Source organism: Cebus imitator, unplaced genomic scaffold (assembly GCF_001604975.1).
Source record: "Cebus imitator isolate Cc_AM_T3 unplaced genomic scaffold, Cebus_imitator-1.0 Scaffold78, whole genome shotgun sequence".
Lineage (NCBI taxonomy): Eukaryota > Metazoa > Chordata > Mammalia > Primates > Cebidae > Cebus > Cebus imitator.
Window position 1 is genome coordinate 5,406,152 of NW_016107393.1, and position 25,059 is coordinate 5,431,210.

At 36.2% G+C, this 25,059-nt stretch overlaps 1 protein-coding gene and 1 pseudogene across 2 annotated transcripts in view; one reads left to right on the forward strand and one right to left on the reverse strand.

Annotated features, from left to right (window-relative positions):
• The window catches only part of PPP1R1C (protein phosphatase 1 regulatory inhibitor subunit 1C), a 142,140-nt gene that overhangs the window by 92,527 nt on the left and 24,554 nt on the right, over positions 1-25,059 (forward strand). The window lies entirely within an intron of this gene.
• Positions 22,750-23,132, reverse strand: LOC108307362 (annotated as a pseudogene).

Genomic DNA, 25,059 nt, shown 5'->3' on the forward strand with positions numbered 1-25,059 from the left:
GCACAATATAAAAGTTATATGATAAGCATTAAATTTATGATCTGTATTCTACATTGCATCTTTCCTGGTATAATTACCTATGGGAGCTATGCTGTATTTTCATTATCCTTGGTAGGTATGCCGAAGCTAACATTTTATTCTTTTTTATGTATAAATTTGCCACATTTTATTTTCAAAGCCAAACTTAAACTTATTTTAATTGACTGCCAACAGGCTATCTCAGGGGAAGACTCTCCGATGCTTTCACACATGTAATATCCACAAGGCAATTCAGATGCAAGTATAGCTGAAGCTAGAATTGATAGAGCCTCTGAGAGCTTGAAATGGCTATCATTTGCCTTCTAAATCTGCGGCCATCAGTCAGCCTATTACTAAATATTTAATTCTTAAAAGCTGGTTGGTCCTCTTAGACCATGGTAGTCTAAGAACAAATGAAAAGGAAGTAGGAGGTAGAAGTGAGGCGTAAAATGGCTGCAGATGTGCAAGCTGGATGCCTGATGAGCAGAGGCAGAAACACACAAAATTTAAACACCATCACTGTGTAGGACGAAGATGATCAAAACAATGATTCAGGGTCACTAAGAAAATAATTGCACTATTTCTTTTATAATGTATCTTTTAAAAGGCAGGAAAGTGGTTTGAAGCCCACTTTTCAAAAGAGTTTTTAAATTCTTGCTGACTGTTGACTCCATGCAATACTCTGTCCATTTCAGTTTAAACCATGAAGTCTGAGCATCCTATTTCAAATTTTGGAGTTTCCTTTTGGGTTTCAATTGATACTCTTGAGATGATGGGCTTTGCCTCAACTTACAGTACTTCCATGAAAAAAAAATATTTTATGTGTCAAAAATTATCACTGCATGGTAATGCTCACATTGTGTAAAAATAGGTCTCAAAACAATTTTTTTGTATGGTAAAAATCAAAAAAATATTTAAAATAGTTTAAATGTATTTATATTTTAGTATATGCTTATAATGTACTATTTTTTCTTTTGGTTCTACATTTAGTCCCATAGCTTATTATGTTGATTTTTGCCTTGAAAAAACACAGTGATTGTGGGAATTAGTCTGGATCTTTTAGAACAGTTCTTAATATCTCTAAGTTTATCTATGAATCAAGAATTCTGAACTTCTATAATAGAAAAATGGGACAGAAAGAGAAATCCTCTCTTTCTGTTCATCTTTTTTAAAAATGCAAGCAAGAAGCACTTGTTCCTGCCTTTGATGTTACTGAAGAAATAATATACATAAAAATCAGGGGAAAAGAGGGAAAGAGCATTGAATCTGTGATTTCTTACACTGCTCTCGTTTATGCTTTAAGTCCTGCTGGTTAATGAAGTCAGTCAGAACTCTCCCAAACCCTCTAACTCTACCATTATCCCTTGATATAATTCCCTCTTTGTGCAATAAATTAATTAGCACTTTTCCAATAATTTTTTTCAAAATACCTTTCTATTAATCTTTCTCAATTATGTATGCCTGTAGTATCTTGCTTATGCTATTTTCTTCAATATTTTAATTTTTCTACTATTAAGAAACTTAATTGGATTTTTAAAAACACACCTGTAAATCCTACCATGAATCAATACGGGAGAGAGTGTTGTTTGCCAAAGATTCTTAGCCTATCTGGTAATGTTGATCCTTGTATACTACTTTGTACCAGTCTTATTCATCCTAAACTCTGTAAAAATAATAATGGAATTAGTTTTTCTTTGGGCTTTTCTTAGAAGATGGTAGGCAGTGTCATTTGATTATTATTAATTAATTTTCTATAATTACTTGGGCACACAAATGTGTCCTAGACACAATGAAAACTTCTAGTCTACCTCCAAATTTTTAAAAAAGTACTATGTGAATACCCATTTGTATAAATAAAAACAAAAACTCTCTTTTATGACCTCAAAGAATGGCAAAATAGGTTTCAAGTTTCAGATAATTTAAACATTGCTACATTAAACTGTTTGCTTTTGAGTAACATAAAATGTCATAAAATTAAATGATTTTTTTTATTAAGATACATTTTGTGAGAGCAGAACCATGATAAAAACGAGAAACACCTGATAGTCTTAATTTTTATGTGAATTAATTTTAATTAACATATAAATGTTTTGAAATTGTCTCTGGAAAATATCCCAAAAGTAAATATCACAGGGCCTCACTGGAAATGTCAAAGCTTTATTTCATTTTATTAAGATTAATTAATTGTTGAATTACCACATGTCCCATGCTTTACTTGTAAGGTCAAACCAAAGAATTCTTTGCATCTATATCAGCATCCTTAGCTTTTCAGACAGGCACTTTAATACCTTCTGATCTCTGAGATAAATATATTTTTTCACATAATTATATAATTACTCAATAGACCAGAGCAGATCCCATGGAGCCACTGCAGTGTGTGCTGTATTAATAATGTTCTGTTCTACCCCTGATAATTGGCCAACAGAGCCTCCTAGGAGTGTTTTTATCCCTTAAATAAACACTACATAGGCAAGGAGGGTTGACTCAGTATTTTCTTCCTTGGCAGTGAAAACAGGAGCGCTTCACATTCAGGGCTCATTACATCATTTTAAAAAGAGCACAGTGCTTGTGACCCTGCAGCTCCCTCTGCTGGTTCACAAAATTTAAAAAGTACAGGTAGAAAAGAATGTTTAAGAACTGGAACCCTGGCTGGGCGGCTGGGTGCGGTGGCTCACGCCTGTAATCCTAGCACTTTGGAAACCCAAGGAGGTGGATTGCCTGAGATCAGGAGTTCGAGACCAGTATAGCTAACATGGTGGTAAATCCCCATCTCTACTAAATGTACAAAAAAATCAGCAGGGTGTAGTGGCTCACACCTGTGGTCCCAGCTACTCCTGAGCCTGAGACAGGAGAATCACTTGAACCCGGGAGGCCGAGGATGCAGTGAGCCAAGATCACACCACTGCATTCCAGCCTGGACGAAAAGAACCAGAACTCCTTAGGAGAAAAAATGTATCATTTTTGGTATGAAATGGGTTTAAACTAAAGAAATAAGCAACGGAAAGCCTTCTTATTTTTATAATTATTAAATTGTGAGCCATCTTGCTCACCGTCTGTCTTTAATCAACCATTATGTATTCCTGCTGTGTCTTACTTTTTGCAGTAAAAAGCAGGCTCCAGATAAAGAGTAGGCAGGTAATTTTTTCAAGACAACTCTAATCAAAGTGAGCTTCATGAGTCTATCAGCCCCACATTAACAGCTCTATCCCTTCACAAGGCAGAGGATTATTCATTGAGGTCCTAAAGATACCTTTACTCCATATAAAGGAGTGGCAAATGAAAGACGCAAAGAAATTAATGTCTTCTTCAGACTGACCAATTAAAATCCTGTGCATCTCATCTTTCTGGTATTGACAACCACCTTCATTTGGAAAAGGAAAAAAATAGCAGAAAGAGGGAGAACTGGAGCAGGAGAAACATGGACTTGAATCCCAGCTCTGACAATTTAAATCTGTGTATTCTTCTTCCAGTTACTTATCCTTTCTACTCTTTCTTGTTCATATCAGTAATTTGAAGATAATAATCTCAGAGAGTCATTGTGAGTGAAAAATAATGTATGTATAGTGCCCAATATGTAGCAGGTGCATTTTAATTGTAGTAAACACTACTCCTGAGAAATCTGGGTTTCTGCCCCAACCAGCAGAATGACCCGCAGAGTGTCAAAGAGAAATCATTTCCTTCCCAAAACTTTTGAAAGTATGGCCAGATAACACACGGTCAATCATATAAAATATGTAGTTTTTATTTAAAGAAGTTAATAAGTTGTGACTTTTCCATAGTTACACAATCTACAATCAAATTCTATTTATTATCTGATATGGAGACAAGATCAGAAATATAGTTGACTCTACTAAATTATTGGTTCCAGAAACCATTAAATCAGGCTATAAAAGAAGCTATGTAAACACTATATTCTGATGAAGAGGATTTAGATAATGAGTTGTAGATGTTGTCATAGATTATTACAAATAAATTCATGTCTCTGATAGCTTTCTACTGCTACTTATATAGAAAATGTATTTATTTTAGTATATTAGGTTTTGACAAGACAGCAAACAATGGTTTTATAATCTAATAGCTAGATAAGGAAAAAGTGGTTTGAGCCTGATGTTTTACATATTCTGAGCAACAGTGTGCCTTCAGATAATGCTGTGCTGTGTCTCATTCCCGATACACAGGTTAGATCATTTTTTATTATCAGGTAATAAAAAATAATAGAGGTGGTATAAGCAGTGGCTAAGTGCAAAAATCTGACGTCAGAAAATCTGAGTTTGAATTCTAGTTCCATTTAACTGACCTTGACAGAGTGGGTTGGATGCCTTATCTGTGCTTCATTTTCTTCGCTTCTAAAATGGAGATAATAAAAGTGTGCACTTTGTACCAGTTTCCAAGGACTGCCTTAACAGATTCCCACGAACTTAATACTTAACACAAAAGAAATATTTCCTCTCACAGTTTGGGAAGCTAGAGGTCTAAAAATCAGTATGGCCATGCTCCCACTGAAGATTATAGGGAAGTATCCTTCCTTGCCTCTTCCAGTTTCTGGTGGCCCCAGGTGTTTTCCGCATGTTCTCAGTGTTCCTGGGAGTTTAACTGGTTTCCGTCTCACTCTTCCTGTGGCTTGCTCTTCTGTGTCTGTCTGTGTTGTTTCCTCTTCTTATAAGGACACCGGTTATTGGATTTAGAATATTGGCTGCTTCGTCCTATCGGGCCTCATTTTAATTACATCCGCAAAGGACTTATTTTCAAATAAGGTCACCTTCTGAGGTTCCAAGTGGACATGGACTTTTGGAGGACACTATTCAACACACTACCTACCTCACTGGGTTGTTTTGAGGATTAAATAGGCTGCTGTACATAAAGCACTAGGCCAATGCCTGTTGCAGAAGTTTTAGTTAAGGTGACTTCTCAAATTCCATGTATAGTTCAAGCAGTTTCCAGCTTCACCTAAGTTACAGATGTCCCACTGCATAGCTTCTCGATAGCACATCCCCCAGTGGCCTGCTCTATCTTAAACTTAAGCCATCTAAAACTGCCTTTATGTTCATCCTCAAAGAAAAGCCAGTGGATCCTCCAATTCCTGTAAATGATATCACTATCCCCCATTTGCTCAGATTCAAAGCCTCAGTATCATTTATAAGGACTTCATCTTCTTTGTTGCCCTATCTAATCAACCATTTGGGCCGGTAGAGTGGATCTTGAGAGAAGTTCACTTGTTATATTTTCACTTCCCTTTTCCAGGTCAGGATCTCTTTAACATTTATCCAGAAGAAACAAAACAAAAAAATAGAATAATACTGTAACATAATACATCTTGTAAATACACGTAAACACTCATTTCAGATAGAAATAGAACTGTTATTTCCTTTAATTCAGATGATATGCCTATTTAATGACAAAAGAAATATGAAATATAATACACAGTAAGTTGGCCTTATTTAGTGACTCTGCATGCAAACTGACTCATTGTAGAAAAGGAGAAGCTTTAAAGGGAAAAAAGGAAAATATTAACTATGCTTCTAACCCACAAAATTTAAATAAAGCCATTTTAATATGCATTGATTTTGTTGAGACATTTTATAGCTCTGGCCTCAGTTTTCTTATCAGTAAAATATGACCTTGAGAAAGCTATTTAAATTCTTTAATCTTAAAGATGCCTATTCACAAGGTTTTCATAAAAATTAAATGAGAAAACTGTATGTAAAATGCTTCAACATAGTACTATGCCTTTCATTTGTGGTCAATAAATACTAGTTATTACATATAATTTTGCCATCATATTGACATAAACTCTTTAAAAGTCTTGCACTTATTTGGTTGCTGCTTCATGTGATGATTAACTTCATTTAAAGCATATTTCCAGGTTTGATTGCATTTCAACAAGGCAGTGCAGTTTGGGTACAGTGTGTGCAATTGTTGGGAAGAATTTGGTTTCTACATCTTTAGCTGCTATTGGGCAAATGCAGAGGTAAGTAGTGCACCTTTCTGAGCATAGTGCCAACTAGTGTTTATATTTATAAAAAAAGGAAGTTAAAGGGAATCAGAAAGAGCACACAGTAAATCATTCGACAAATAGCGGCTATTAGTATTATATAATTTTTTTCAAGTTTCAGTTTCTAGGTGAATACAAATAATAGCTTTAACCTATTTTTAGACTTCTTTCAAAGAGAAGATTCAATACATTGCAATTGCAGGAGTTACAGGAAGTAGCTAAACATAGAGGAGTAGAAAATTGTGATAGAAACTCTTGAAATCCTTATATTTCTATTGCTAGATTAATCAACATATATTCAGCACCTATTGAGTGTTGATTCTGAAGAACATTGACCAGATAAAAGTGATCATTTAGTGAAGCTAATGAGAGAGCCTTAATTCTAAAGCACAGCTAGCAGAGTTAACTTAGAAATGAACTTGGATAACTTCTGGATGCCTTTTGTAAAAAAATATTGTGCCATATTAAAATATGTCATAATAAAAACTCCTGCACTTAGCAGGACTTACATTAACTATGTCTAATGTGTGTGATCGAAAAGCCACTTCAGCCACTCTTCACATACACCTCATATCATGCCTGCATAAAAGGCTATGCCTATTTCACCATGGATACAGATTTGTTTATCCTGCATATTACCAATTCCTTATGTCCACATATAGGATCATAAACATCAGGGAGAAAAGCTTCATGGGCAGAAACTTTGTAGTTAATGGGAAAACAAATATCAAGTTCTGACTACATACTTCCCTATGCCTATTCTTTTTTAAAAAATGTCTTTTTTATTCCTGAAGCTTAAAGAAATAAACGAAAGCTATTACTTTGATAAAGCAGACACCAGCATAATGAGATTTGAGCAGGATTATGTATTTTCCTTTATCTACCAGTCTGTTTTCCATAAGGACACACAAATACATTTTTTGCAGTTAAGAATCTTGTAAGCTAGTTAGGAATTCTCACTTCAACCATGCAAAGAATAGAAACAAACTCATAAAGCAACAGATGAATGCAAGCATGTGAAATTGGAAGGCATTTGCATTTAAAGTGATAAAACTTAGGTGATCAGAGGGGATGCAGTTAGGATAATATCTTCTTCCAGGACTCAAATTCTCAAAGGTCTCAAAAGAAAAGATCTCACCTGGTTTTCAAGCAGCTTTCAAATTATGTTTGACAAACATGGTACATTGTCTCTAAAGCATATGTGCATGTGTCTGGCATAAAATCAAGGTTGGAAAGTTACTCTGAAGGTCAAACAGACAAGGTTTTCTGAGTTTCTGCTTGGCCTGGTAAGACAGCCTTGGTCATGGAGGAAGCCTGATTCTGAAGACAGGGTCAATTCTGTCACTCACACTTATTTACTGCCCTGCCTTCGCTGGCTCTGCATCCGAGTCCCAGAAGAATATGGAGTCAGTAGGCACTGAATATATGTTGATTATTCCAGCAATAGAAATACAAGAATTTCAAGACTGATATATTTTAATAAAAGCACTGTTAAACATTGAAGGCCTAAAAATATTACTAGAGGACCTCTCTGATCAACTATAACATACAAGCAGAAAGGGCATCCTTTCCTGTGTTGCCCCAGACCACCTTTGACTTAGTCAGAGAAGGATTCCTGATGACAATGGTTTATGGAGTGAAAAGGTACCTGTTGGGAAGCTGCAATACTTGGTGGAGTTTGGTGATACCCAGTGGGAGACCACGGTGCCCTGTGGGATAGAATCAACACAGCCCAACTGGAATACAGGTATTTGGGAACACTGTTACATATATATATACTCTGAAGGCCTTCGAGTGGGACCAGAGCATCATAAATTTTTAAAGGGGCCTTAGGTGAGTCCTAGAGTCAAAAAGAGGTTTGAGATATTTGTGATATTATAGTTGCATAAATTCTTCAGGTTGCTAAAGTCTAGAAGTCAATTTACAAAAGAAAGATTAGATTTTCTTTCCTTCCTTCCTTCCTTCCCTCTTTCTTTCTCTCTCTCTCTTTCTTTCTTTCCTTCTTTCTTCCTCCCTCCCTCCCTCCCTCCCTCCCTCTCTCTCTCTCTTTCTCTTTCTTTCTTTCTTTCTTTCTTTCTTTATTTCTTTCTTTCTTTTTCTTTCTTTCTTTCTTTCTTTCTTTTCTTTCCTTTCGAGACTGAGTCTTGTTCTGTTACCCAGGCTGGAGTGCAGTGGCATGATCTCGGCTCACTGCAACCTCTACCTCTCGGGTTCAAGCAATTCTCCTGCCTCAGCCTCCCAAGTATCTGGGACTACAGGTGTGTGCCACCACGCCCAACTAAATTTTTCTATTTTTAGTAGAGACGGGATTTCTCCGTGTTGGTCAGGCTGGTCTCAAACTCCCGACCTCAGGTGATCCGCCCACCTCAGCCTCCCAAAGTGCTGGGATTACAGGCGTGAGCCACCACGCCCCAGCCAATTATTTTCATACTTTCAATTTCATATAAGTTTTTAGTTTGAGTCTTCAAAACAGAGTTGAATAATTAGGTTGAAAGTGATTTTTTTCATACATATATTTATTTTTATTTCAATAACTTTAGGGGTACAGGTGGGTTTTGGTTACATGGATGAATTGTATAGCGGTAAAGTCTGAAATTTTCATGCAGCCATCATACAAATACTGTATATTGTAACCAATATGGAGCTTTTTATCTCTCACCCCTCTCTCACCCTCCCCATTTTGAGTCTCCAATGTCCATTATACCACTCTGTGGCATAATGTATACCTTTGTGTACCTATAGTTTAGCTCCCACTTGTAATTGAGAATGTATGGTATTTGATTTCCCATTCTTGAGTCACATCGCTTAGAATAATGGCCTCCAGTTACATCTAAGTTGCTGCAAAATACATTTTGTTCTTTTTTAATGCCTGAGTAGTATTTCATGTTGTGTATATACCACATTTTCTTTATCCGATTATTGGCTAATGGGCATTTAGTTTGGTTCCATATCTTTGTAATTGTGAATTGTGGCATGATAAACATATGTGTGCAGGTGTCCTTTTGCTATAATGACTTCCTTTCCTTTAGGTAGATATCCAGTAGTGATATTGCTAGATCAAATGATAGATCTACTTACTATTAGTTCTTTGAGAAATCTGTATACTGTTTTCTATAGAGGTTGTACTAATTTGCATTTCCACAAGCAGTGTATAAGTGTTCTCTTTCACCACGTCCTCATCAGCATCCATTGCTTTTTGACTTTTTAATAATGACCATTCTGGCTTGGGTAAGGTGGCATTTCATTGTGGTTTTAATATGCATTTCCTGAGTATTTTTGATTTTGAGCATTTTTAAATGTTTGTTGGCCATTTTTATATATCTTCTATTGAGAGCTATCTATTCCTGTCATTTGCCCACTTTTTAATGGGATTATTTGTGTTTTTTTATTTGTTTGAATGTCTTGCAGTCTTATTAGTCCTTTGTTGGATGCATAGTTTGCAAATATTCTCTCCCATTCTGTGGGTTGTTTATTTACTCTGACAGTTATTTCTTTTTCTTTGGAGAAGCTTTTAAGTTTAATTAGGTCCCATTTATTTAGTTTTGGTTTTATTGAATTTGCTTTTGGTGTCTTAGTCATAAATTCTTTGCCTAGGCCAATGTCCAGAAGAGTTTTTCCTAGGTTTTATTTTAGGATTTTTATGATTTCAACTATTGTATTTAAGTCTTTACTCCAACTTAAGTTGACTTTTGCATGTGGTAAGAGAGAGGGATCCTGTTTCATTCTTTAAAATGTGGCTATCCAGTTTTCTCTGCACCATTTATTAAATAGGGTGTCCTTTCCCCATTTTGTATTTTTGTATGCTTTGTTGAAGATCAGTTGGTTGTTAAGTATTTGGCTTTATTTCTGGGTTCTGTATTCTGTTTTATTGGTCTGTGTATCTACTTTTATGCCAATACCATGCTGTTTTGGCTACTATAGCCTTGTAGTATAATTTGAAGTTGGGTAACGTGATGCCTTCAGATGTGTTAATTTTACACATAGTTACTTTGACTATTCATTTTTGTTCTATATTAATTTAAGGATTCTTTTCTTAATTCTGTGAAAAAAATGATGTTGATATTTTGATAGGATTTGCATTGAGTCTGTAGATTGCTTTGGGCAGTATAGTCATTTTACAATATTTATTCTTCCAATTTATGATCATGAGATGTATTTCTAATTGTTTGTGTCACCTATCATTTCTTTCAACAGTATTTTATAGTTCTCCTTGTAGAGATATTTTACCTCCTTGGTTAAGTATATTTCTAGGTATATGATTATATCATTTATTTTTTTGCAGCTATTGTAAGAGAGATTAAATTCTTGATTTAATTCTCAGCTTGGTCCTTGTTGGTGTGCTACTGATTTGTGTACATTGTACTGTACAGTGCTACTGATTTGTGTACATTGGTGTTGTAACTTGAGATTTTGCTGAATTCATATATCAAATCTAGGAGTCTTTTGGCTGGATCTTTAGGATTTTCTAGGTATATGATTATATCATTAGCAAACAGAGATTGTTTGAGTTCTTTTCCAGTTTGGATGCCATTTACTTCTTTCTCTTATCTAATTGCTCTGACTAGGACTTCCTGAAGGTAAAACTTAATTTTTTATTATCTATTTTACTTTGCAATTTTTCCCTCTGTACATCCATCTGCATACACATAAACACACACACTACTCCCCCAAAAAGTAAATGGTTATGAATATTCATCCTTTTATTGTAGAAAATGTGTAGGTTACCAATTTTTTTCTAAACTGTTTATCAGTAGTGTAAGTAGCTTTATCCTTCAGCCCTCATTGGAGTATAAACATGAATATGGGTGCCAAAGATGGTACTTCTAGAAGATAATTAAATTCTGGTTCAATTTACTTTAGACAAAACGGGACATGTCTTGTCTTTTGTTGCCTCTAGTGTTTCACACTAAAAACAATCCCTAAAGAATTTGCTGCATGTAATGTTTTTGCTGCCTAAGGCAACTGTCTGCTCTGACTATACGACAGAATTGACCCTAGTTATATTTGTTGAAGTTCAGGTATTTGTAGTTTATTTTCAATGAATAAACGACACTGCAACATGCCACAGGGGGAAACTGTTTTAAAACAGGGTGGGCAGGGGGAACAGATAGGAGAGCTGATCATGTAACACACATGTTTGTTCTACCTCACCCTCTAGTATATCTTAGCTTTCGGGTCAAATGAAAGTGTATTGATAAATCCATAAATAAATCTCTAGATGGATCATAAAGTAAAAAATTTTAAATCGTACCACCAAATAACACAGATGAAATATGGTTACTAATAAGATATTAGTTGTGGAAATATAAATACATTTATAAAATGTATTTTAAATATAAGTGCAATGTTAAGAGTTTATAACGAAAAAGAACATGAGAAAGAGGATTATAGATTCCAAGAGAAAAATATACCCATAGCTAAAACATTATTGAAAGATAAATGACAGACTAGCAAAGAAGTAGAAAAAATGTTATCATCATTATATCTATAGCTGTTATAAATTAAGGAAAAAATACTAAGACTTTAAAGGAAAGATGAATAAAAGTTGAAACAGGCACTTTATAGAAAATAATTGTGTCTCAAAATAAAAAAAAGCTAAATCTCATTTATAATTAAAAAGATACAAAGCAAAGCAATCTATCAATTTAGAATTTTTCTTTAAAAGGATCATACTCAAAATTTGTGAGAGTGTGGGAAAAGATACTCTCATACATTGTTACCAAAATGGAAATTGGTACCACTTTTTCAAGAAACAGAAAAATGTATGACCTCTTGTTATAGGATTCTGCATCTATGAATCTGTTAACGTATGATGTGAGGAAATTGCATACCGTAAAACATTAAGTGAAAAAATCTGGATTAATACTTACCTATATATTTGCATTATCTGCTGTGTGATCTCAATTTTGCAGAAAAAATGGAAGAAAATACAGCGAATATGCACAATAGTTACCAGCATGGGAGACTGTTTTATACCAAGATGGGAACTGAAGGATTAAAAAATAAGGCTGTATTTATGTACACTACATCAGTGAGTACATATATATAATCCATGATATGAAACATATAAATTCATTAATTAACACAGTAACTACCTGTGTAAGACCTGCTATGTGAATGATCTGACAGACATCTCAAACTTAACATGTCCCTGGCAGAAACCCAGATTTTCTTCTGTCCTCTACCAATCTCTTCACTACAGGAGGGAATAATACCAAAAAATACAACAACACTTCTTTCTCTCAGCTAATGACCTCTTCTTCCTTCCAGTTCTGCAAGCCAAACACCTTGGACTTTTTTTATTTCTCTTTAACTCTCACATTTCACATCCAATCTACCAGGAAATCCTATTGGCTCTACCCTGAAAAAGTATCCAGTTACTTCTCATGAAGCCAGTTGCTATTACTGTTGTTGGAGCTGTTGACAGTTTTCACCTGGACTACTGCAGTAATCTCTAAATGGGCCTGTAGTGTGCACCTTTGTACTTTGCAGTTTATTCTTAATACATCAGAGTGATTTTTATACTCCTCGTAATGCCTGCAAGACCCAGGATCTGTAGCCTATGACCTGTCTGACCTTTTCGCAGGCTACTTTCCCACTAGCTCACTCTGCCTGAAGCACCTGGATTCTTTGTTGTTCCTTAAAAATGCCAGTCACCCACTTGCATTTAAGGCCTTTGTACAACTCCTGAATTCCCTTACTCTGCTCTGTATTTTCCTATGGTATTTTTATCTTTCTAACAAATTTTATCATTTACTTATTAATCATTTTTGATGCTTATTATCTGGACTTGCCCACTAAAAATAAACTCCATTAAGTCAAGATTTTTTTTCTTTTTCATGTGCATATTCCAGTATACCAAAGAATGCCTGGCACATAGTAGATACTCAGGAAATCTCTATTGAGTGACTGTGACTATAAGCTCCTTAAAAAAGTGACCATGTCTATTTTGGTCATTGCTGGATCCCCAGAGCCCAGCACACTATTTAGCACTTTGTACTGAATAAATGAAGAAGAATTAGAAGTGGGTTGATCAATCGTGACACAACTTTTGGTCATAGTCCATAGTTTATAATATCATGTATTTTTCTTTGTTGGTCAAAATTGGAAATCCTTACAAAGCTTTATAAGCTACACAAAGGTAATACATAATATTTAATGAGCTCTCATAGGGCATAACCATAGGCTCAGGAAGTGGAGCGATGGCAGTCTAGTGCTGCAGATGATGCAGTGAAAATGACCTGATCCAAATGCTATCACCATCTTCCAGAAGAAGAGTGATCTCTTTTAAGTAATAAGATTCTTTTTGATAGCTCTTGGTATTTTTTTTTTGTTTTTTGTTTTTTTAGTTTTGTGAAATTTTCCTTCTGACTTTTTATTTGGAAAAATTTAAAGCCTACATGCATTTCCGATCTGCAGACAGACACTGCATAATATTTAAAGCTTTGCAGGTAGATCTCTAAGGTAATTGTTTTGAATTTTTCCCTCTGTGGTTTGCTGGGATAACCAGGGAAGATGCAAGCAAATCTTCTAACAATTCTCCATTTCTACTCAAGGACTTTACTATCAGTAGATTTTGAGCTCAATGCTTTAGGCTATTACAAACAAATACTTCTAACATGTCTTTGAACCTCTTGCTGTGAAAATCTTCTAGCCAATGATTAAATTTAAAGAGCCTGAATCATCACTAAACTAGTAACAACGGTTGGATAAATTTAGGAGGAGGGTTGCTGATGCTCATCTAAGCAACCCCATATGTGGAGTTTATTATTCTGCTTGGCTATCAGACTTTGTGTGTAGCAGTCAAGGTGATGGGGACGTAGAATGAGGCTGTAACCAAGGAATACATGTTGGTGACTTCCATGACTAGACAGAGATTGGCAATGAGGCAAAGCTAACTGGGCAGTTGGCAGTTTTCTTACCACTTGATTCCTTTTGTCCCAGAAAGTTGTAACGATATTCCCACTACATTGACTATTTCTTTTTCTCTACTTTGTAGTAATGTGTTCTTCCCTTAGACTTACATGTTTGGTTTAATGTAATTAAGACTAATACAAACAAATTTGCTAATAGGATTACTAGTAGCAATCACACTATAAACATGCTTAGCCTAAATGAATCATAATCATTCCCTGGTGCACACAACATTCCTTATTCAAATTCATTTGCTCTAGCTTAACAAAATCCTGATAGGAACTAGAATTCTAGGCTTTTTAAACAGAATCAGACAATCTCAAATGCTAGAAAGAAAGAATAAATAGGAATTTGGACCTTCTTTTATCTAGACAGCCAGGTCAAACCGGCCCTGTGTAGGACGACCAATTATTTCTTGGTTTTGTAAACTAAATCGTGTGATTACAGTGGAAATCCAACTCTGTTCAAGAATTTTTTCAAAGGCATGTCCAGCTGGAGCCAGACAATTCTGAAATAGATCCCAGCTGTTTGGATTATCTGAACCCAAGAATAACTAAATACTGCCACTGAAAGCACTATCAGTAGTAAATTCTCGTTTGAAGTTGTAGGTAGCTAGCATGCCAAATCCTTAAAGACCACCCCTACTCAGCAGTAGCTTAGAAATGGTAATAAGAGGAAGAGATTAATTCTTACTTGTGGTTTTAACTGGCCCAGCTACCACAATCCATTTGGTATCTCGAATTGTTCCAAGCATGAGGATGCTTAGATGTGCATATTTTAAAGTTGGAAAAGCTAGCCCTTTTCTAGGAAATCTTTAGATTTTTCTAACTTTGAGTTAAATGTTTCATGTATATCTTCAATAATCATAATTGTTTATGGATTGTGTATTTTGTCTCATATTTAGCTTATTTTTTAATAAATGCAAGCAGGTACAGATATTTCTATAGCTAATGTCTTATTTTCATTACATAGCACAAAATGAGTATAACTTAATACAACAATATTCAAAGAATAACATGGTAGATAACTAGAGGGTAATTTCCTTTATTCACAGTAGTCATTGCTACACTGTTAATTAATCTAATTGTATTTTGTCTCAGTCATATGCTTTGTTACTAATAAGATAAATAACAGTACATATCAATTTCTAAAAATTAGGTTTTATAATTTTGTTCTCCAGGTAAATAAGCCTCCTAAGTTTTATTCTGTACTCATCACTATCTTCTAATAGCACAGATATTTTAAAGCAATTTAAATATATTCCATTTTTAAATACTTATATTATCTTTTTATACTCACATATTCATAAGTAATATATTTGAATTTGGTTTTCATCTGAAAGCCTAAACAAAAGCAAATCATTTCAAATATAAATATTTAGTCTCACAAGAAATATTTATTTTCCTTTAGTATACATGCTGTACATTTAATTTGTACATTCCTATCTATGTAGAATTAACAAATCTATCATACAAAAATACTTTGTGTACAAATGAATGCTAATTCTGGTTGGGCAGCAGTTTGGAACCAAAGCCAAACTTCATTTTATCACATGATGTTATGTCAAACTATTGTTAAACAATTCTCTTGAACTAAAAATTTTGTGTGTATGTGTCAGAGAGAGAGAGAGAGACAGAGAGCAAGACAGAGAGAAAAACTGAGAGAGAGACAGAAAGAGATGAAGCTATGTAGTTCAATTTGCTTTCTTAAAATAACGTTGTGGGGAGGTAATTGGTAAAAAATGTTTTCCCAATCTTAAACAAGTAGTAAATTAGGTGACATTTTCTATTTATAACAGGTAAAAACCAGACAAGAATTTCCTTCTGCTACAACTTTCTAACAGAGCATTTGAAACATTTGATGACTAGATGAGTTCATTTTTTTAAATGCTGTGCTTAATATTTAAGTGACATCTTACTTGAAAAGTTACTCTAGGATAAATAAATAAAACATTCTAGATGCAGTCTTCCAGCAATGACATTCCAGCAATTTCCCTGAGAATAAAGTCAGGCAATATTCCAGGTTTTGAACATCAAGTATTTTCAGATGATAACTAGTGAGTTTTCCAAGAACATTTAAAGTTTCAAACAAAAGTATTAAAACCCAAACTCTCCATTAATACATGTATAGTCTTCACAATTGAATGGGAATATAAATCATTACTTAAAAACATAAAAACTTTGAAGTTTGAGAATAAAAATAGACAACCTACTTCCTAGGGCAGGTGGAATTGTCCACAAGTCTTAGCTTCATTTCTCAGAAACAAATAATCAAAACTGTTAACCAAGACCATGATTAAAAGAAAATATATGAATATTTTTGGACATGTTGAGTTTATAGTGCCTGTATTGGGGAAGGACTTTTCTCCAACCTTAAAGAAGTAATAAATAACCTTGGGCAAATACTTTCACTTAAATCTAAGTAGGAAAAGCAGAAAAACAGAGCACAAAGGAGACTGAGAAGGAGAATTAATTAAAAGTAGTAGGGAGAACTTCCCCGCACTCAGAAAAATTATATCTCTAAAGCTGAGGAAAGACAAATATTCAGGAAAAAATGTTTTTAACAGTGGCAAGGACTGGAGTATGATGAAATATTAAAATGTAAGAAACCCTAATTGGATTAAGTGAATACAAGGTTATCTATAGACAGTTTCAGTAAAGAGATTAGGGTGGAAATCACACTGGATAGGTGGATGAATGAATAGGAGGTAAGAAAGTGGAGCCAGCTGCAAAGACATCTGTTTTTCTTTAAAAAAAGTACATAGCAAGGCGAATATGCAGGGTTAAAGGATGTTTTTATTTGCTTGCTTGTTCTAGGATAGAAGATACTTGAGTATGTTTTGTAAACTGAAGGGAAGAATGGAGTAGTGAGGATACAAAGAAGTTCTACAAAGCCCTGAGGAGATCGGAGTTGGTATATGTATGGAAACCCACTCCCACCCTGCCCCTATCCCATCAGCACTTCGAATGCCCTCATGCTCTGCTTGTTTTTCTTTTCTCTATAGCACTGATTGTCTTTAATAGTGCTTTATACCTCACCTATTTGTTGCAATAATACTTTCTCTCCCTTAACTTTCCACCCTCAACCTCCTTTAGGATATTCTTATTCCCACCATTTCCACTTACCCCTTACCTGTCTTCCCAGGGCTTTGTAAAGTTCACAGATCTTTGTCTTTTGTCCTTTCATATATGTTAAGCACCTAGAACATAGTGATGCCCAACAAATACATTGATTTATTTATTGTTGAATTGTAGAATTAAAAAAAAATGTAGGGATGAGTCTGAAAGTCTGCATTTTTTACCTATAAAGAAGGAATAATTAAGCTGCATGGAAGGAGGGTTAGAGAGAGTGTATTAGTCCATTTTCATGCTGCTGATAAAGACATACCTGAGACCAGGCAATTTACAAAAGAAGGAGGTTTATTAAACTTACAATTCCACATGGCTAAGGAGGCCTCAAAATCATGATGGAAGACAAGGAAGAGCAAGTCGCATCTTACACAGATGGCAGCAGACAGAACAAGAGCTTGTGCAGAGAAACTCCCATTTTTAAAACCATAATATTTTGTGAGACCCATTCACCCTCACGAGAACAGCATGAGAAAGGCCCAACCCTATGATTAAATAATCTCCCACCAGGTCCCTCCCACAACACATGGGAATTATGGGAGCTACAAGATGAGATTTGGGCGGGACACAGAGCCAAACCATATCATTTAGTCCCTGGCTTCTCCCAAATCTCATATCTTCACATTTCAAAACAAATCATTCCTTCCCAACAATCTCCCAAAATATCAACTCATTTCATCATTAACTCTGAAGTCCACTGTCCAAAGTCTCATCTGAGACAAGGCAAGCCTTTTTCACCTATGAGCCTGTAAAATCAAAAGTAAGTTAGATACTTCCTAGATACAAGGGGGGTACAGGCATTAGGTAAATACAGCCATTCCAAATGAGAGAAATTGGCCAAAACAAAGGTGCTACAGGCCCAGTGCAAGTCCAAAATACAGCAAGGTAGTCAAATCTTAAAGCTCCAAAATGATCTTTTTTGACTCCATGTCTCACATCCATGTCACACTGATGCAAGAGGTGGCTTTCCATAGACTTGGGCAGCACTATCCCTGTGGCTTTGCAGGGTACAGCCTCCCTCCTGACTGCTTTCACATGCTGGCATTTGGTGTCTGCAGCTTTTCCAGGTGCAAGTTGCAAGCTGTCAGTGGTTCTACCATTCTGGGGTCTGAAAGACAGTGGCCCTCTTCTCACAGCTCCGCTGTGTGGTACCCCAGTAGGGACTCCGTGTGGGAGCTTCAACCCCACATTTCCCCTCTGCACTGCCCTAGCAGAGGTTCTCATTGAGGACCCCACCCCTGCAGCAAACTTGTGCCTGGATATCCAGGTGTTTCCATATATCCTCTGAAATCTAGGCGAAGTTACAATTCTTGTCTTCTGTACACAATCAGGTTCAACACCACATAGAAGCTGCCGAGGCTTGGGACTTTCACCCTCTGAAGCCACAGCCTGAGCTCTACATGGGCCTCTTTCAGCAGTAGCTGAGACCCAGGGCACTAAGTCCCTAGGCTGCACACAGCATGAAGCCACTCTTTTCTTGTAGACTTCCAGGTCTGTGATGGGAGAGGCTGCCAGGAAGACCTCTGACATGCCCTGGAGACATTTTCCCCATTGTGTTGAGGATTAACATTCAGTTCCCCATTACTTATGCAACCAGTTTAAATTTCTCCTCAGAAAATGGGATTTTATTTTCTATCTCATTATCAGGCTGCAAATTTTCCAAACGTTTATGTTCTGCTTCCCTTATAAAACTGAATGCCTTTAACAGCAGCAGAATCACCTCTTGAATGCTTTGCTGCTTAGAAATTTCTTCTTCCAGATACCCTAAATTGTCTCTCAAGGTCAAAATTCCACAGATCTCTAGGACAGAAGCAAAATACCACCAACCTCTTTGCTAAAACATAACAAGAGTCACCTTTGCTCCAGTTCCCAACAAGTTCTTCATCTCCATCTGAGACCATCTCAGCCTTGACATTATTGTCCATATCACTAGCAAGATTTTGGTCAAAGCCATTCAACAAGTCTCTAGGAAGTTCCACACTTTCCACATTCTCCTGTCATCTGAGTCCTTAAAACTGTTCCAACCCCTGCCTGTTACCCAGCTCCAAACTCTTCCACATTGTGAGAGGACTCACAATGATGGTGGAAGGCAAAAGGGAGCGAGTCACACCTTACATAAATGGCATCAGGCAAAAAGAGAGCTTATGCAGAGAAACTCCTATTCTTAAAACCATCAGATCTTGTGAGACCCATTTGGTACCACAAGAATAGCGTGGGAAAGACCTGCCCCTGTGATTCAATCATTCCCCACTGGATCCCTCCCACAACACATGGGAATTACAGGAGTTACAAGATGAGATTTGGGTGGGAACACAGAGCTATATCATATCAGAGAGATTTCAAATATAGTGAAAATTAAACATTCAGTACAGACTGGTCCCCAATGTGACAATTTTTCAACTTTATCATGTTGGGAAAGCTATATGGGTTTTTTTGTGTTGTTTGTTTGAGACAGAGTGTTGCTCTGTCCCCACGCTGGAGTGCAGTGGCATGATCTCAGCTCACTGCAACCTTCACCTCCTGGGTTCAAGCAATTCTCCTACCTCAGCCTCCCAAGTAGCTGGGATTACAGGTGCGCGCCACCACATCCAGCTAATTTTTTGTATTTTTAGTAGAGATGGGGTTTCACCATGTGGCCAGGATAGTCTCGATCTCTTGGCCTTACATTCCATCTACCTAAGCCTCTCAAAGTGCTGGGATTATAGCCATCAGCCACCACACATGGCTTGGAAAGCCGTATGAATCTAGTAGAAATAGTACTTTAAATTTTGAATTTTGATCTCTTCCTGGGCTGGTGACAGGAAGTACGATTAGTCTCTTGTGATGCTGGGCAGTGAGTTGCAGCTCTGGGTTAGCGATGTGGTCAGGAGGTCAGACAACTGACCACCTAGAGTGAACTGCGTTGTGATATGATTTTACTGAACTATAGGCTAATGTAAGTGTTTATGCTGGAGGTTGCACTTTTTTGAATTGCAGATGTGTAAAAAATCAGACCTTGGTGATGACCTTGAGCGGTACAATATGTAAATAACTACCACACACTTAGCGTTCCAATAATGGAACACTAGGGATAAATGGATTCAGGTAGGCTAGGCTAAGCTATGATCTTCAGTGGGCTAGGTATATTAAATGCATTGTTGACTTTGACATTTTCAACTTACTATGGGTTTATTATAATGTATCCCCATTGTAAACCAAGGAGCGTCTATGTATAGATCAAAGGTCATTCATGGAAGCTCATGGGCCCCATTTAAGAAGTGACATGGTGGCTGGGCACAGTGGCTCACGCCTGTAATCCCAGTACTTTGGGAGGCTGAGGCAGGTGGATCACAAGGTCAGGAGCTCGAGACCAGCCTGGCCAGTATGGTGAAACCCCATCTCTACTAAAAATACAAAAATAAAATTAGTTGCGTTGTGGTGGTACATGCCTGTAGTCTTAGCTGCCCTGGAAGCTGAGGCAGGAGAATCACTTGAACCCAGGAGGCAGAGGTTGCAGTGAGCTGAGATCATGCTGCTGCACTCCAGTCTGGGCAACAGAGCAAGACCTGGTCTCAAANAAAAAAAAAAAAAAAAAAAAAAAAAAAAAAAAAAAAATTTGTGTGTGTGTAAAATTTTGGGCAGAAAGTTTGTTTATAGATTAGTGTCTCCCCTATATAGTTGAGCTTCAAATGGAGAATGGTTTAAGAGCTTGGAGCTTTTGTTATAAAACTTACAAAAATGTTATCTTCCTTTACTATTACTTAATTGTTCCAAACTAATTCCTTATTGAAGGTGCATACGTAAAGTATATGGGCAGAGCTTGTATTTCAGAAGTACGTTAACAGCACAATTAAAAAGTTGAAGTTCATGACAACTGACATGTTTTTCAGATAATCAGTCTGATTATATTTATGTTAGATCCTTTTGGCACCAGGCTTCTATTTCTATCCTAGTTGATTTAGTGGGAGAAGAGGCAATGGGGTATTTTGAGAGGATTAAGTTCTTAGATGATCTCTTTAAGAGCGTTGTTGCTGCTGTTTTCTAGGCAAGGACAATCAAATCACAGACAAATCCTTAATTCAGACTCCATTACCATAGCTTCCCCATGTGTGTTGACAAATGAGGAGTCTAAACCTTTTAGAATATAGAATTGCCGTGAGGCCAGAAACCAGACGGTCCTACTTTTTCAGAAGTCTGGATGAGTAAATTTAGGCTATCTAGGAAAAAATGGACTCATCAGTATAATTTCTCTTCTATGTAATTTATTTCACAGAGTTCTTCTTTAAACACAAGCCCCAACACAAAGCCTTTCTTGCCATCCTAAGACTTCAGATTTATAGCCATGGCCCATTTTTTCACTTCCACAACCACATGTTGATGACTGTGGGACTTCACTGTTTGCTATTCCAAACCAAATACACCAAATCTCTTTTCTGATAGTTTAAAAAAATTAGCTCAGGAAAATGTGAATCAAATGATAAAACAAACGTTTTATTGGTCTCACTAATCCAAAAGCTCTTCCTAGTGAAAACTCTACTATTCATGTATTTTCATTACATGCTTCTTAAAAATAGTTAAATTGTAATACTGAAATGTACTCTACTTATGATTTTGTTGTTTAGCTTAAAACTTTTAAATACATGTAATGAAGATAGATTAATATTAAAATGTATTTCCGTGTTAGTAAACTAATAACCTGATATGTCAATGTTTTAAAACTTTTAAGTTAGAATGAGATTTTATACCATTTATAGTAGAGAAACTGATTTAATAACTTAAATGAAAAAAAAAAGGTTCAAATTCTGGAAAATCAACTAGATAAATCTATGTAAATAACTTGTTCTTAAAAGTTTAGTATAATTTAAATTTATGTACGAAAATTGTATTATAAAATTATAATAAAAAAATCTAAATTTTAGATGTATTTATATCTAATAATGTGTTAGCATTTGCTTTGCTCTCTAAGGCAATAATGGTATATAAATCTTCCATTCATAAAAAGTTTGATATTATAAAGTTCAAGGAAGTTATCAAAGTATGATATATCTTATAAAGAAAACATATTACTTTCTAATCAAAGGACAATTATGTATAATTTTTCCAATATGAACAAGTAAAAAATTTATAAGGTTAAAGTTTAATTGAGTTTTGAAGTATGAATTATTCACTGTCTATGCAAATGAAAAATACTGGGAACAGGTAAACTTTGACATTGTTTTAGGCTGCTGCCCTAGATAAGTTGTAGTGATGTTTGAAAGAAAGCCACTGTAGCTTTAAATAATTTACAGATTTTCTGGATAAATATATCCTGCTGCTTTCGTCTCAACTGAGTTATGAATAAAGAGTGATATGTAGAAGGAATTCACTGCTGCATCAGATGCTTAAGGAGAAAGCTTCAATTATAGAGAATATTAGTGGGAGCCTTTTTTTTAGTTTATATCACAATCATGGTGCATAGCTCACAGTAGTTGTTCGATGAATATTTTTAGCGTATTAATGAATAGGTTGGGAATGAATTCCATGAACCATGACAATTAGATTATGAGTTACCTCTAGCTCTCATCAAAGAGAAACAGGCTTTCAAGTGTACACTTGGCATAATCCCTAGAAAGAAGTATATTTAAAAATGTTTTAAAGTGTTTTATTTTACTAAAAGCCTCTAGTAAAATGTTCATAGCATTTTCCACACGACTTACTTTTTTTTTTTTTACAGCAAGCCTTTTCATTTTTATTACTCAAAGTTTCATTTTTTATTCAGCTTTCTGACTCTGTGCTTGCGCCTTCAACACTTTCACAACGATTTTCTGCTCCTCAAGGAAAGCACGCTTGATCCTGTCACGAACACATTTAGCACACATGGAACCACCATAGGCCCTGCTGACATGTTTCTTTGTTTTGGACAATCTCATAAGAACTTTAGGTCTTACAGCACGAACCCCTCAAAGCCTGCCTGGGCACACGCCACATGCTGATGTTGGTTCTTTCCCAACCTTCTTGGTATAAAGGTAAACAATTCTATTACCAGGGGTCCGGGACAGCCTAGTTTTGTTAGAGGCGGTATTGTAGGAAAGCCTACGTCATTATGTCAAACGCTGGACCATTCTGAGTGCCTGCACACAATGTCCCCGGAAGAGTATATAATCTTTTTATAATTAGCTGCTATCATTGAACATAAGATTTAACATGACATTTTAGATGTTTGGCTTATCTCAGAAAGTAAGAAGATGTAGCCATACTTGACTCTCATCTCTGCATGATGACAATTACCTGGATTAGAGTCAAGGCTCTCCCATCACCACCATGCCCAGAACACACACATGCAAGATAAAGCACATGGTCATCATTTGCAAAGTTCCCACCATTCATTATTGTATCCCTAAACCCTAAGTTTACTGTCAGTTGTAATTTATTATTAAGCTTACGCTATTGTCTTTTATGGTAGGGCTGCTTTATCCATGTCTGTCACTTTCTAGGCCTCTTCACGTGGTAGTGTCTATAATCCATAATTTTGGTAGTTTTCAATTTATAAGTAAGTTATGTTTCAATGGGGCTGTAGAGGAGAAAAAAAATAATATATTTTCCTCATTCATCAAAAGGGTAGTAGCTGGCCAGAATCAGTGGCTCATGCCTGTAATCCCAGACATGGGAGGCCTTGGGAGGCTGAGGCAAAGGATCACTTGAAGTCAGGAGTTCAGACAAGCCTGGCCAACATATTGAAACCCGTCTCTACTAAAAATACAAAACTTAGCTGGGAGTGCTGGCCTGTGCCTTTAATCTCAGCTGCTCAGGAAGCTGAGGCAGGAGAATTGCTTGAACCTAGGAGGCGGAGGTTGCAGTGAGCCAAGATTGTGACTCTGCACTCCAGCCTGGGCAACAGAGCAGGACTGTATTACAGACACACACACACAAAATCTATTAAAAAAAGGTAGTAGCTGACACTCCTTAAGGACAGGCAGATTAACAAGACAAAAGCATAATAAATTTATTTAATCAAAGTTTTACAAGACTTCAGAAATGAAAACCCCAAATTCTGGAGAAAATTGTATATTTTTATGCTGTCTAATGAAAGAATTAGGTAGTTGTGGGGAAACATAATTGGACAAAAAGGGGTATAATTTAATGGTAAAAACTGGGGGGAATTTAGCAAGGCTTGTTTGTTCAGATTCTTTTTGCTTCTAGGTATAGGGTGCAACTTCTCTGGATTGAGGATCATATGACCCTACTTTCAGGCAAGGAAAGTCAGAGAATTTCTTTATGACCATGTTTCAGGGGAACATCAGATTAACCTTGCTTCTGTGGATTTCTTAATTGCTAAGATGCCATGTTTTGGGGCACTGTGTTCTGAGTCCTGACAGGGCTTTCTAATGCCCTTAGAACTAGATCAAACTTCTTAGCTTAGCTAATCAGGCCCTACATGATCTGGTGGCTCTGACTCCTGTGACCTCCCTTCACAAATCTACAGTTGGTTTTAAATGCACTCCTATTTTCTGTCTTTAATGGTCCTTTTTCTCATTCTTAAATAGGCCAAACAGCCTTCAGCCTTTATATTTTTGGTTCACTTTACTGGGATTCCCTTTCTCCAGATGATTAACATGGCTGGTTCCTTTGTTATCTCCCAGCAGTGACAGCGAAAGCCATAGTTCTATTTCCACAAACCCTGTGTCCCAATTTTGCCACCCACACACATTTGTTATCAAGCAGCTCCTTCTTTCAAATCATGTAAGTTGTTCTGAAATGTCAATGCAACTCAGCCTTCTGTCCTTTCAGGTTTGTCTAACTTCCATGACAAGCTTATTCAAGAAAAAGCCGACAATTTCTTGGTGGCAGAATTAACTTTAACATTTAATCAGAATCAGATGATAAGGACTGCACACAGAATATACTGGAATCTTAAAACTAGGTCTCACTCTGAAGAACACACACTATTATTAGACTTTTAAACCCATTTATGCAAGTGCAATGGTACCCATTCACTATGTCAGCTAATATACATATCTCTGATACCACTCATTTCTCCAAAGAAAAATG